This window comes from Pteropus vampyrus, unplaced genomic scaffold, assembly GCF_000151845.1.
Source record: "Pteropus vampyrus isolate Shadow unplaced genomic scaffold, Pvam_2.0 Scaffold6, whole genome shotgun sequence".
Taxonomy (NCBI): Eukaryota; Metazoa; Chordata; class Mammalia; order Chiroptera; family Pteropodidae; genus Pteropus; species Pteropus vampyrus.
Window position 1 is genome coordinate 7,265,044 of NW_011888787.1, and position 11,721 is coordinate 7,276,764.

Below are 11,721 nucleotides of genomic sequence, written 5' to 3' on the forward strand. Positions count from 1 at the left end.
CTTCCAGAAACAGGTTAATATGTTCTCCCTCTGTCTCTCTCTTTCCCCCATGCCTTCACATGTGATGCTAGAATATCTAACAACCTTTTAAAAATAGAACAAATGTCCAGTTGATCAAATTTCCTATACACACTTTGCTAGAATTTATTTTACTGAAAACTAGTCTGGAGTCTGAAGATTTTCCTTCCATGTTTTTCCTTTTATTTAATTTTAAAACTCTGATAAGTTTAATGTAGGTACTGTATGTTTCCGCATCAGTCGGTACAACTTACATCAAGTTTTATCCTTACTCATCTTTGCAAAGACATCATATACACAAAGATACATATTGAGTAACTGGGAAATCATAAAACTTCTGCTCTATACTTTCAGGTTTGTTCGATCATAAGACTTACTTCTGCTAAGGATCATGAGCATACCAGTTTCGCCTCTTCCAGAAAGACGTAATTTTATCTAAGAGTTTACTCTGGGTTTTATTGCAGAACACAAATTCCCTCAAGCATCTTTTTCTTGCAGTCTTTTTTTTTCCCCCATAATTATTCCTTATAACCTGTCTTCTTCCTTAGCCCGGGGCCAGAATGAAGTCGAAGAAACCTGTAGATGACGGCTCTCACAGTCTCTCTCTTGCCTTGTCATGAGCTGAAGCACGTCACGGTTCTGAATATAGCTTCAGGACACTTGGAAGCCAGGAGGCCACGCCACTGAGGGCTGCTGCCGCATGACCACGTGTCAGATTTCTGACCGATGTGATAAGTCTGGGAGCAGAGGGAACAACTGAAATCTGAACATGACTAAATTGTCGGGCAGACGGTGCAGAGCTAAAACAGTTTCCATAGGCCGAAGCTGCCCAAATATTCAGGGGCCATAAGATTCCTGCTGCTGCTCTCATGGCGTCAGCAAAGCAGGGGCCACCATCCTGCCACCCCCCTTGCTTCACTCTTCACAATTGTTAGTCTTCCCCAAAGAGGAAAGAAAACAGAATATAAAACATGTGAGTCCAAAAGGACTGTAGATTTAGCTCCTCCTCTTAAATGAGTCAGCAGATGAGGTGATGCAGGTCTTTGCGAGGCTCTGATGCACAAGGTCATTGCCCTTGAAGTTGAACCCAGGGGCATCATGGAGAACGTTAAAGCCCAAAAGGACAAGGAGGGCATCTTACCTAGCCAGCGGCGTCTGATTTTGTGGGTTACTAGCTGGAGGTTGGCCACAGTCACTTAGACTAATAACATCCAGAAAAAATCACCCCTGAACATGGTGCTTTGCCTGCCAGGTCGGGCGTTATTGAACTTTCCCTCCACTAGCTCTCCCGGAAATACAATTTCCACAAAACATTCTGTCCTAAGTGTTTCCCTCACCCGCACCCCCGTACTGTCAAATGTTACAAGCCACACTATCAAACGAGACCCCAAGAAGAAGGACAAATACAGATCGCAGGGTGGCATCCTGCACAAGCCCCATGGCCGTGGGTTCTCAATAAGGGTTCCCTTTAGTTAGCTGACTGGAGCAATAAGAAAGAAAGAAAGAAAGAAAGAAAGAAAGAAAGAAAGAAAGAAAGAAAGAAGAAAGAAAGAAAGAAAGAGGGAGGGAGGGAGGGAGGGAGGAAGGGAGGAAGGGAGGAAGAAGGAAATAGATATAGGTAGATATAGATAGATGTAGATAGAGATTTAAACCTAAATATACCAGTAATTACATTAACTGTAAATGGGCTAGATACCTTAGGTTGCTAATCTATTTTCTTATTTAAAAAATGCTTAAGTATATGCTGAGAATGTTGCCATAGGCATTAGCATATGAGAAACCAGGTAGGAGGTATTTTAAAAAAGCATTCTTCCAGTAAAAGGTGAGTCACAACTTGTAAGGAAGAAAGGGAAGAGGGGCAGTTCCAGTCTCTTATAACCTTGTAGCCAACACTGTACTCAGAGTAAATACCATGGGAAGGCACCTGTCTCAAACCATTAATGTTCATTCACTTATTTGATAAAGACTTAATGAATGCCTACATCGTGTCAGGTACCATGTGAGTGCTGGGCTACATGAGTAAACAAGACAGAGTTCACCATCACTGATACAGACAGATAAATAAATGGAATATTATGATCTGATGAATTAAGTGCTGTGGAACAGAGTAACTATTAGAACCAAATAAACAGGAGTCCAGCTTGAGGAGCGGGCGGTTACGCATCTGCATTTAAGGATTCCAGAGAAAATGGTCAGAGGTAGGTGGAGAAAATCAGGAAAATATTTTTGGAGAAGATTGCTTTTAGAATATCTAGCCCGGGCTGGGAATGAGAGGTGGTCTCACGACATGGTTGGGCTGAAGGGCGGCCCAGAGTGTGGGGTAAGGGCATGGACACCGCAGCCATATGGCCAGCTTTGAAATGCATTTCCGAGCTGTGTGACCTTAGGTAAGTCCCTCAGCCTTTCTGTGCCAGTTTCTTCTCTGTAAAGTGGGAATAATCACCATGACTACGTCAGAGGGTCCTTATGAAGAGTCAGTGAGTTGATGTTTATAGCAGGCCTGCTCATAGAATGATCTATAAGTGTTAGTTATATAAATAAAGCAGCAGGAAGGGACCTGGAACGAGGACTCGGGGAATACCAAGGGCGACTTCCTCCCCGGCATAGCCGGGGCAATGAGATAAGGAGCCATGAGGGTGTGTGGACTCTCCAGATGAAGACAGCAACCCAGATACATGTACAAGTGGCTAAAGGGCAAGTCACAGGGATCACAGGGGCTTCTGGGGGAACTCTTGGGCCAGAGACACTTTAATGACTGTGAAATATGTGCAAAATATGTCAAATCCGCAAGTACTTAAATTCAAGTTTTCATTTTGTAGGTAGCTTACAAAATGGCTGGGTGAGAACTTTATGTAAATCCGGGGACTTTTTTTCTGCTGACTTATGAGAATATTCAGTATACAATGGAACATCTGATCAGCAATTCTGAGCCCCTTCACATAATTCATCATCCAAACCTGGACGCATTTGAGAGCAAAAGGGGCATTAGAATTGTGTAACTTTTGAAATATTTATTTTTGATTGGTTATTTTATACAAATGAACTTATCAAATAGTTTTATTAAAACTATTTTCAAAACTATATTTTTCAGTAAACACACAATAGAATATACAGATGTCAAATGATAATGTACACCTGAAAATTATATAATTTATGAACCAATGTTACCCTAATAAACTTAATTAAAATTTTTTTTAAAAGAAAGAAAAAAGTATTTTTAATTAAAAAAAATTTTCTAAAAAATAAAGATATGTAACTGCATAGTAAATTAAAATTTAAAATTCTGAGTAATTATGCTTGTTAAATAGTCACAAACTTCAGCTTCGTTGCCATATTTCTGGCATTTTTCTGAAGAATGGAGGTTTTTCAGTATGGTTTTATTTATTTATTTTCTTTCCTAATATTACTTGAATCTTCAAAGTTGCTTTTCACAGTTAATCACTTCAAAAATGCTGGTACCTTTCGTGTTCGTTTGCTCAGATTGCCCCAACAACATACCACAGACTCGAGGACTTAAAAACAGAAATTTATTTCCTCACAGTTCCGGAGGCTACAAATTTAAAACCAAGGCATCTTCTGGGTTAGTTTCTTCTGAGGCCTCTCTCCTTGGCTGGCAGATGACCATCTTCTCCATGTGTCTTCCACATAGTTTTCTCTGTGTGTCTGTGTCCTGATCTCTTCTTGTAAAGACACCAGTCATACTGGATTAGGGCCCACCCTAATGATCTCCTTTATCCCATTTAAGCTCTTTAAAGGCTCTGTCTCCAAATACACAGTCACGCTCTGAGGTCCTGGGGGTTAGCACTTCAACATGTGAATTTTTGAGGGACACGATTCAGCCCGTAACACCTTCCATTGATTTTTTTTTGTAGGCCAGAATATTTTTAATTGAAAAATATTTTCTCTACAGATGATGAGAGAAAATTCTGCTAAATAGGGAATATTTTCAGTTCTGATTTTTTTTATTAAAATGTTTAAACATTTCAACTCAAATGTTTTCATGGATGATATCTGTTTGCTTCCATACAGAGAAACTTTCTTCAACAAATATCTTTACAAGAAAAAACTCGTGAAGTAAGTTATCTCTATGACTCCTTTGAATGTTTCCTTAAAGTTAGGTGCCGTAAGATCATAGGCCTCTTCAATTTCTTTCTAATCTAATATAGCAATAAACAGATTCAATTAAATAAAAAACAGTAGCTTCACCAAAAGAGTCTTCCCACAAATTGAAATATTTCAAAATGCAATTTTAGAATTTCAAGATTGTTTATTATATAGCATGTGAGCACTTCTCATTTAATTTGTTCAATGCCTCTTTCAGAGTCTTTCTAGTTGAAAAAATTCTTTTTTTAAAATAATAGTAACTTACTAAAACTTCAAAAGTTTAAGCGTTGTGGAGCTTCATTCTTTGAATACTTTGGCAAAGTATTTATAACTGATTTGTGATAAAATGTAATCAAAATGTAGAAGACTTGCATAAAAAAAAAGGTTTCAGCACCATTGCGGAGCACTTTAAATTAATTAAGAAGTAATTCTTCAATGATCCAACTATTTTAAAATTCAAGACAATAGGCAGCAAAGAGAGAACACATGTACTGCCACGCTGATGTACATTTTCTTGTAGTCAACATCAGCATTGTAAAATAAATTTATAGATCAGTTATTCTATGTATACAAAAAAATTTGAAAATTCGGCAACTTTTTTTGAATAATAGAATGTCACAGTTTTCTTGGATGCATTAATGAGTGATCTGTGGCCTATAATCGATTTCCAGGACATTTCTCCTCTAGGTTTTTTAATTTAGAAAGAATATTATTTTTACATAATGTGGTACACCATCAATATCTGAATTTATTATTGTCACCACAAGTATTATCACCACAGAAATAATTAATTTTCAATGTTGACCTTCTTGACTGAATTCACAATAGCAGTGACAATAAAGTCAGATATTTCACCTTGAAAAAATGAACCACTAAAAGCTTAACTTTGATTTCTTGAACTGGGGTGGGGTGGCGGAGGGGAATTCAACCATTATTAGAATTAATTCACCTGGTTTTCTCTATGAAGTATCTGATGACGTTGATATTAATTTGGTATTACTCAAAAGCCTGTGAACTTGTTCTAACAGAACTTCACTTTTCTACATGTACAGACACACAAAACGCAGAATAGAAAGAGACAGAAGTAAATTTTACACATCTGTCATTAAATCTACCTCAATGGAAATGTATGCTTTACTGAGTGATGTAAAAAACATCTTCGGCAGCTACTTTTGTGAAATCATCATCTTTAGGCAAAATCCTTTTGAAATCAGTAGTACTTTTGAAGTAGATGCTGATGCTTGCTCAGCAGATTTGTGTCTTCTGGTTTTCATGCACTATCAAACAGCCCCATGGTGAACAGTAAATGCCAACTAACGTCTTATGCAATTTTACGTTCATCTTAACTTTCTTAGAAAATGGAAATTCAGTACTTAATTTTTTTTATATAGGTATTTAAATTTTTTTAGCTCATTACTGACAAAAGCATTTTCTTGCAAAATAAAAAGTGTCGTCAAACAATAAAATAAATAACAGGTTGCAGATTGAGGCCGCATGGTAAATAACAGACCTTGTATCAAGAGTTCTCAGGCTGCTCTCCACAAGCATTTCAATGAAGACTACTCGGCTTCTACTTCCTGTTCATACTCTCATGCTCCACATACTCCTAACCCATAATTTCCCACATTTCCCACTGATTCCAACACTGCCGGCCTGATGACTTTGTGTATCTCACGAGTCATAACGAAGGCCATGGCACGAGTGGCTGGTCCACCAAGGAGCAGCAGTAGCCCCCGCCAGTCCTGGAGACCAGAAGAGATAGCTGTTCCTAGCCCTTTGCATCCAAGCACACCTCAGTTTATGAGCAAGTGGCCATTGCAAGAGGCCATCATTTAATCTTCGTCAGAAAAGGGCCAGGAAAAGAGAGATGGGTCATCACTAATGAACATTTAGATTTAACCACGTGCCCAGAGGTTCTGCTTATTGTTTGTGCCGGTCTTGTCAAAAGAGCATAATCCGCAGAACTTCACCCGTCCGCCCACATACAGCTGGTTAGTGTGGAGGCACTTCCTTGCTTCCTCAGCGTCTTTGGCTCCGCAAACGATTTGAGGAAGAGCAGAGGCCATGCTGTCCTGGGGATGGTAGGAGTGAGACCTCCCGCCCCTGCTGTAATGTGCCTTCTCTTTACATTTTCTCGGTGACTTTCTAAAAGGAACTGAAATGTACATTTGGGTATGGTAGGGCGATAAAAATAATAACGAACTAATTATTTTTAGGTGAGCTAATTTTGAAATCAGTGCCGAGGGTCTTTGTTCCTGACCTCACGGGTGTGGAAGTGGGGTGCATAGATCAGCCTGCAGGCGGCCACCATGCTGTCCTCAAACGACAGGCACAGCCTGCCTGGGCTTGTGCAGGCCCGGATTTGGGGTGAGTAACCCTGGTGAGGGAAGAGTTCTTGAGGGGAGAGCTGCAGTACACTTAGCATCCTGAGTCCAGCCACTCTTCTGGATCCTTCCATAAGACGCGTTGGAGGCATATGTGAAAAAGAACAAGAACTTGATCTATCTTGTCTCCCCAGCGCCTCCCATTTCTTCTCCCCTCCTGCCTCAGAAGGGCCCAGAGTACCGGAACTTCCCACGGAGAGGCCCCAGAGGGGTCCTGGCCGCTGCCCGGCCTTCTCTCCCAGGCCCAACCTCCGGAGACCCCTGTGGAGCAGGAAGCAGGGGTCTCTTTTACATTCAGGGCAGTATCATGAGGATTTATAAATAAAAATAGACAACTTGGTATTCTGAGGCAAAACTTCCATTTAATCATCCTTCTGTCCTACAGTTCCCATTGGACCCTGCAGGTAGATGGCTTCAGCCCAGTTACAGCAAGAGCAGCTGGTGTCAAAGACCAGGCCTGTCTGACAAGTCTCCTCGTAGGTGTGTCCACCCGCACATATAGAAGGCTCGCTTGCTGGCGGGGCTGGGGTAGAGACCATTGGCCTTCCTGGCACAGAATCCACTATCACCAGTACTGCTGCCCCAGGAGCCGCAGTGACAACGGGGCCCGAGGTGGTCCCCAGAGTAGACGTGGGCACTCTACAGTCTGAAGAGAGTGAGAAAAGGGCTCTGGAGCGGGCTCCTTTCCCAGGACGAGTGTCGTTTCTGCAAGGTCACTGGGGGTTCCTCTCAGGCAAGGGCACCCCTAAATTGGGCACTACCTAAAGGGCGCTACCTAAATCGGTGGTTAAACACTCGGGGCCTGAACAGTGATACCCAAGTTCACAGTCCAGCCCTGCCACAAGCTACGTGACCATGAATAAGTCACTATCTTCTCTGAGCCTCAGTTTCCTCCCTATAACGGGAAAGGAGGAATGACAGAATTCTAACTCTCTTAGAATTATCATATAAAGCATTTTCCAATGTGCTTGGTATGTAACATAATAGGTGCTACACAATTATTAGTTTTTATTTTATTTTATTTTAAGGGGGAAAACAATGTTTATTTATCACCCTTATCACCTAAATGCTTGTCCAAATACTATGTGCCGTTACCATCTCCCCTGCCAAATCCTACGAAGTGGAAGAATTTTAAAGATCAGTTTATTCATCTTAGCTAAGACAAGAATTGAAATTCAAAACCAGTCCCGTCTGAATTCAAAGACTTGCTATGCCTATGACACTGATATCTTCTTTTTGAAACCACTTTAATGAGATATGATGACATACAGACAGCTGTACCTTTTTAATGTTACAACTTGAAGAGTTTAGAGATAAATACACATCATGATCACCACAACAATGCCATAAACGCATCCATCACCTCCAAAAGTCTTCTCCCATCCTCTCTATTTGTTATTAGGATTTTTTTTTTTTTTTGTGATAAGAACATGTACCATAAGATCTTCCCTCCTAGCAAATGTTCCAGTAGACAATACAGTATTGTTAAGTATAGGCTCTATTCTATACAGATTCCTAGAACTTTATTCATCTCGTGTAACTGAAACGTATACCCTTTGACCAATACCTGCCTGCTCTCCTTCCCTAGTTTTTATTTTTAAATAGATAAATAACACCTGTCTCCAAGAGTGCCTGCCTATGGGGAGAACATGAAATCTGAGGAACCAGCAGGCCTGACCTGGAGTCATCTATAAATTTCTTTCACAATCCTGATATTGAATATGAGAAAATATACATCAGCCTGGCAGTACATGCGTTCTCTCTTTGCTGCCTATTGTCTTGAATTTTAAAATAGTTGGACCATTGAAGAATTACTTCTTGATTAATTCAAAGTGTTCTGCAATGGTGCTGAAAACTTTTTGTTACACAAGTCTTCTACATTTTGATTGCATTTTATTACAAACCGGTTATAAATATTTTGCCAAAGTATTCAAAGAATGAAGCTCCACAACACTTAAACTTTTGAAGTTTTGGTAAGTTAATATTATTTTAAAAAAAGAATTATTGCAACTAGAAAGACTCTGAAAGGCATTGAACAAATTAAATGAGAAGTGCTCACATGCTATATAATAAACAATCTTGAAATTCTAAAATTGCATTTTGAAATATTTCAATTTGTGGGAAGACTCTTTTGGTGGAGCTATGTTTTTTATTTAATTGAATCTGTTTATTGCTATATTAGATTAGAAAGAAATTGAAGAGGCCTATGATCTTACAGCATCTAACTCTGGGGAAATATTCAAAGGGGTCATAAATAGAGATAACTAGTCTATGGCCATGCCACACTGAATGAGCCTGATCTTGTCTGATCTCGGAAGCTAAGCAGAGTTGGGCCTGGTTAGTACTTGGATGGGAGACCATCTAAGAATACCAGGTGCCATAGGCATTGAAAAATAAATACATAAATAAATAATAGAGATAATTTACTTGATGAGTTTTTTCTTGTAAAGATATTTGTTGAAGAGTTTCTCAGTATGAAGGCAAACAGATATCATCTGTGAAAGCATTTAAGTCAAAATGTTTAAATATTTTAATAGAAAAAATTAGAACTGAAAATATTCCCTATTTAGCAGAATTTCCTCTCATCATCTGTAGAGAGAATATTTCTCAATTAAAAATATTCCGGCCTACAAATAAAATCAATAGAGGGTATTAGGAGCTGAATTGTGTCCCTCGAAAATTCACATGTTGAAGTGCTAACCCCAAGGACCTCAGAATGTGACTGTGTATTTGGAGACAGAGCCTTTAAAGAGCTTAAATGGGGTAAAAGAGATCATTAGGGTGGGCCCTAATCCAGTATTAGGGTGTCTTTACAAGAAGAGGCAGTGAAGCTTCTTCCGTTTCCTGAGTGCCTACCAAATGCCAGGCACTGTCACCCTTACAATCCCACAAGGCAGGAACTATTAGCCTCACTTGACCTTTAGGTGATATTCAGAGAGGTTAAACAGTTTGTCCAAGATCATCCAGCCAGTGAAGTGGCAGAGTCAGGACTCAAATCCTACTCCTCCATGCCAGTGTCTCCCCGCAGGTACCCAGGTCCTGTGAGCCTGACCTTCAAACCTCCCGTTGGGCTCCCAACTGGACCAGAGGGCCAGTTAACCTATCTGATAAACTGGTCAGGCATTCCTGGGTTCTGCCACTTGCTAGTTCTGTAGGAAAATTTTAACCTGTTTTTCAGTTTCTTCAACTTTGAAATGTCTTTTAAGACTTTAATATGCTTGTTTCACAGTGTTTGTTGTTAAGGTTACGTAAATGATAAATTTTAAAAAGCAGAATAATGCCTGGCATAGTAGTCACCCAATAAATATGCTAAGTGTTTAATTGGCCCAAGAACCGTTTTCGGTTTTATTGGTAGCTAGTTCATAGATTGGTGTGGGATGCACTGCAACATGGCTACCTCCAGGGGGCAGTATTCACAATGAATCCCTAGTGGGTGGCACTTCCTGGGACACACAGAATGCAATGCTGAGGATCTGGTGAGAAAATAATGCCCCCACCCTCCGTCTCCCAAAATGACAGCAATCGCCTCTCCTGGGGGGAACGTGCTGACAGCTCTGTCAATGAGGCATGATAGTGATTGTGGACAGGACTCAAACACTAGGCATTCTGGTGTTGACGTCTCCGGAGGAATTTCTGAAAGGCCTGTGTGGACACCTCTAACCCAGCACAGGGCCCAAGCCCAGAACTCACTAGTTCTTGAGGCCGTTGATGTCAGCATAGAGGACCTCATCGTTCCACTCGATGGTTTTGATCTGGTTGTTGGCCGTGCCAGTGAAGGCGCAGACGATGTGTATGCAACAGACAAGGGTCCACATTCTCCGGCATGTAACTGGCAGTCCCAGGGAGGTACTGGCTCCAGTTGGTGAAGTAACACACAACTTTAGTTGCTGTGCCTGGAATGTCAGGGAAGTAAGAGATGACTCCTGCCTTGATGAATGTCAAGTACTCTGGCGTCCCCTACCTTCACATGGGACACTTGCTCAGCTGCAGCAGGAGGGCCAGCCCTAAAGAAGAAAAGGGACTTTGATGAGAGGGTGGCAGGCACACGCTGTTCCCGGCTGAGAAGGAGCAGGCCTGGGGCAGATCTGGAAGGAGATCGCTGGGCTGCTCTATAAAGCCTTTCCCAGCATGGACCCCTGCGTGATGCTTTTGGAGAAGTAGCTAATGTAGGCATTCGCAAGCTGCCGGGGAGCTCAGATGATAGTGCACAGCTCAGGAACCAGGGAAGGTGAGTCACTAACTCATGTCAGCTGCTGGTGCTGGAGATAGAAAAGAAAAACCTAGACAAGGTCCCTGCCCTGAAAGAGTTCATGGCCTGATGGGGAGTCAAACCTGTGAGCATAAAGGTGCGATGCGATGTGACAGGCGATGTAAGGAGGTACGCACGGAGTATTCCGGAAAACAAGTGAGGGAAGACTTCCAAGAAAGGTGACATCTGTACTGACTGGGCCTCTCTTTTCTCCTTCTGGGCCCCATTAGTACTTCTGCTGGCTTAACTCTATCACAGCATTTATCACACTGAAAGATATTCATTTATTCGTCTGCCCATCAGACAGTGAGCTCCTTGAGGGTGGGAACTGTGCTTACACCACAGAGTCCCCGCTACCCAGCACAGTGCCTGGCACGCAATCAGCTATCAATACGTGTGGAATGAGTGGACCCTAAAGATAAGCCGCATTAGTGGGGAAGGACAGAGGAGGCCCTGGAGGTGGAGAAGGGGGCGTTTCAGGCAGAGGACCACCTCTCATAAGAGTCTCTTCACACCGAGAACTAGAACTCACCTTTTCTAGAACTAACGTCATTCTACTTTTCAACTCAAACGATGTCTCTAAATTGTATTCCCTTTAAAGCCACCCAACCACAGGCAGGGTGAGCTGTTGTGCCAGGCCCACTGATCACTCTCACTAGGCTGCTATCCACAGCTTGGACATTATCTCTGGGAGGGAGTTAGCACTGAAGAAACTGCATTAGCCCTTTAAGGTCTTTTCTGCTCCCTCCGCAGCCCCCTCACACCTGTCCCCACAGTATATATTCGGATAAAACCTGCCTCATCCATTTTTTTTCTACTAATTGCTCCTGTTAGCTGATTAATCCTTGGTCAAGCCTGTGCATTGAGCTCCTGCTCTGTAGCTGGCAGTGAGGAGGAATCACAGATCATTAGAATGGGACGGGCTAGCCCAAGTCTCCCATCATCCCACGTGGGGAAATGGCCTTG

At 41.7% G+C, this 11,721-nt stretch overlaps 2 pseudogenes; one reads left to right on the top strand and one right to left on the bottom strand.

Moving 5' to 3' along the window:
- Positions 1 to 360: 360 nt before the first annotated feature.
- LOC111728758 lies at positions 361 to 10,321 on the bottom strand (annotated as a pseudogene).
- Positions 8,774 to 8,892, top strand: LOC111745611 (annotated as a pseudogene).
- Positions 10,322 to 11,721: the final 1,400 nt, after the last annotated feature.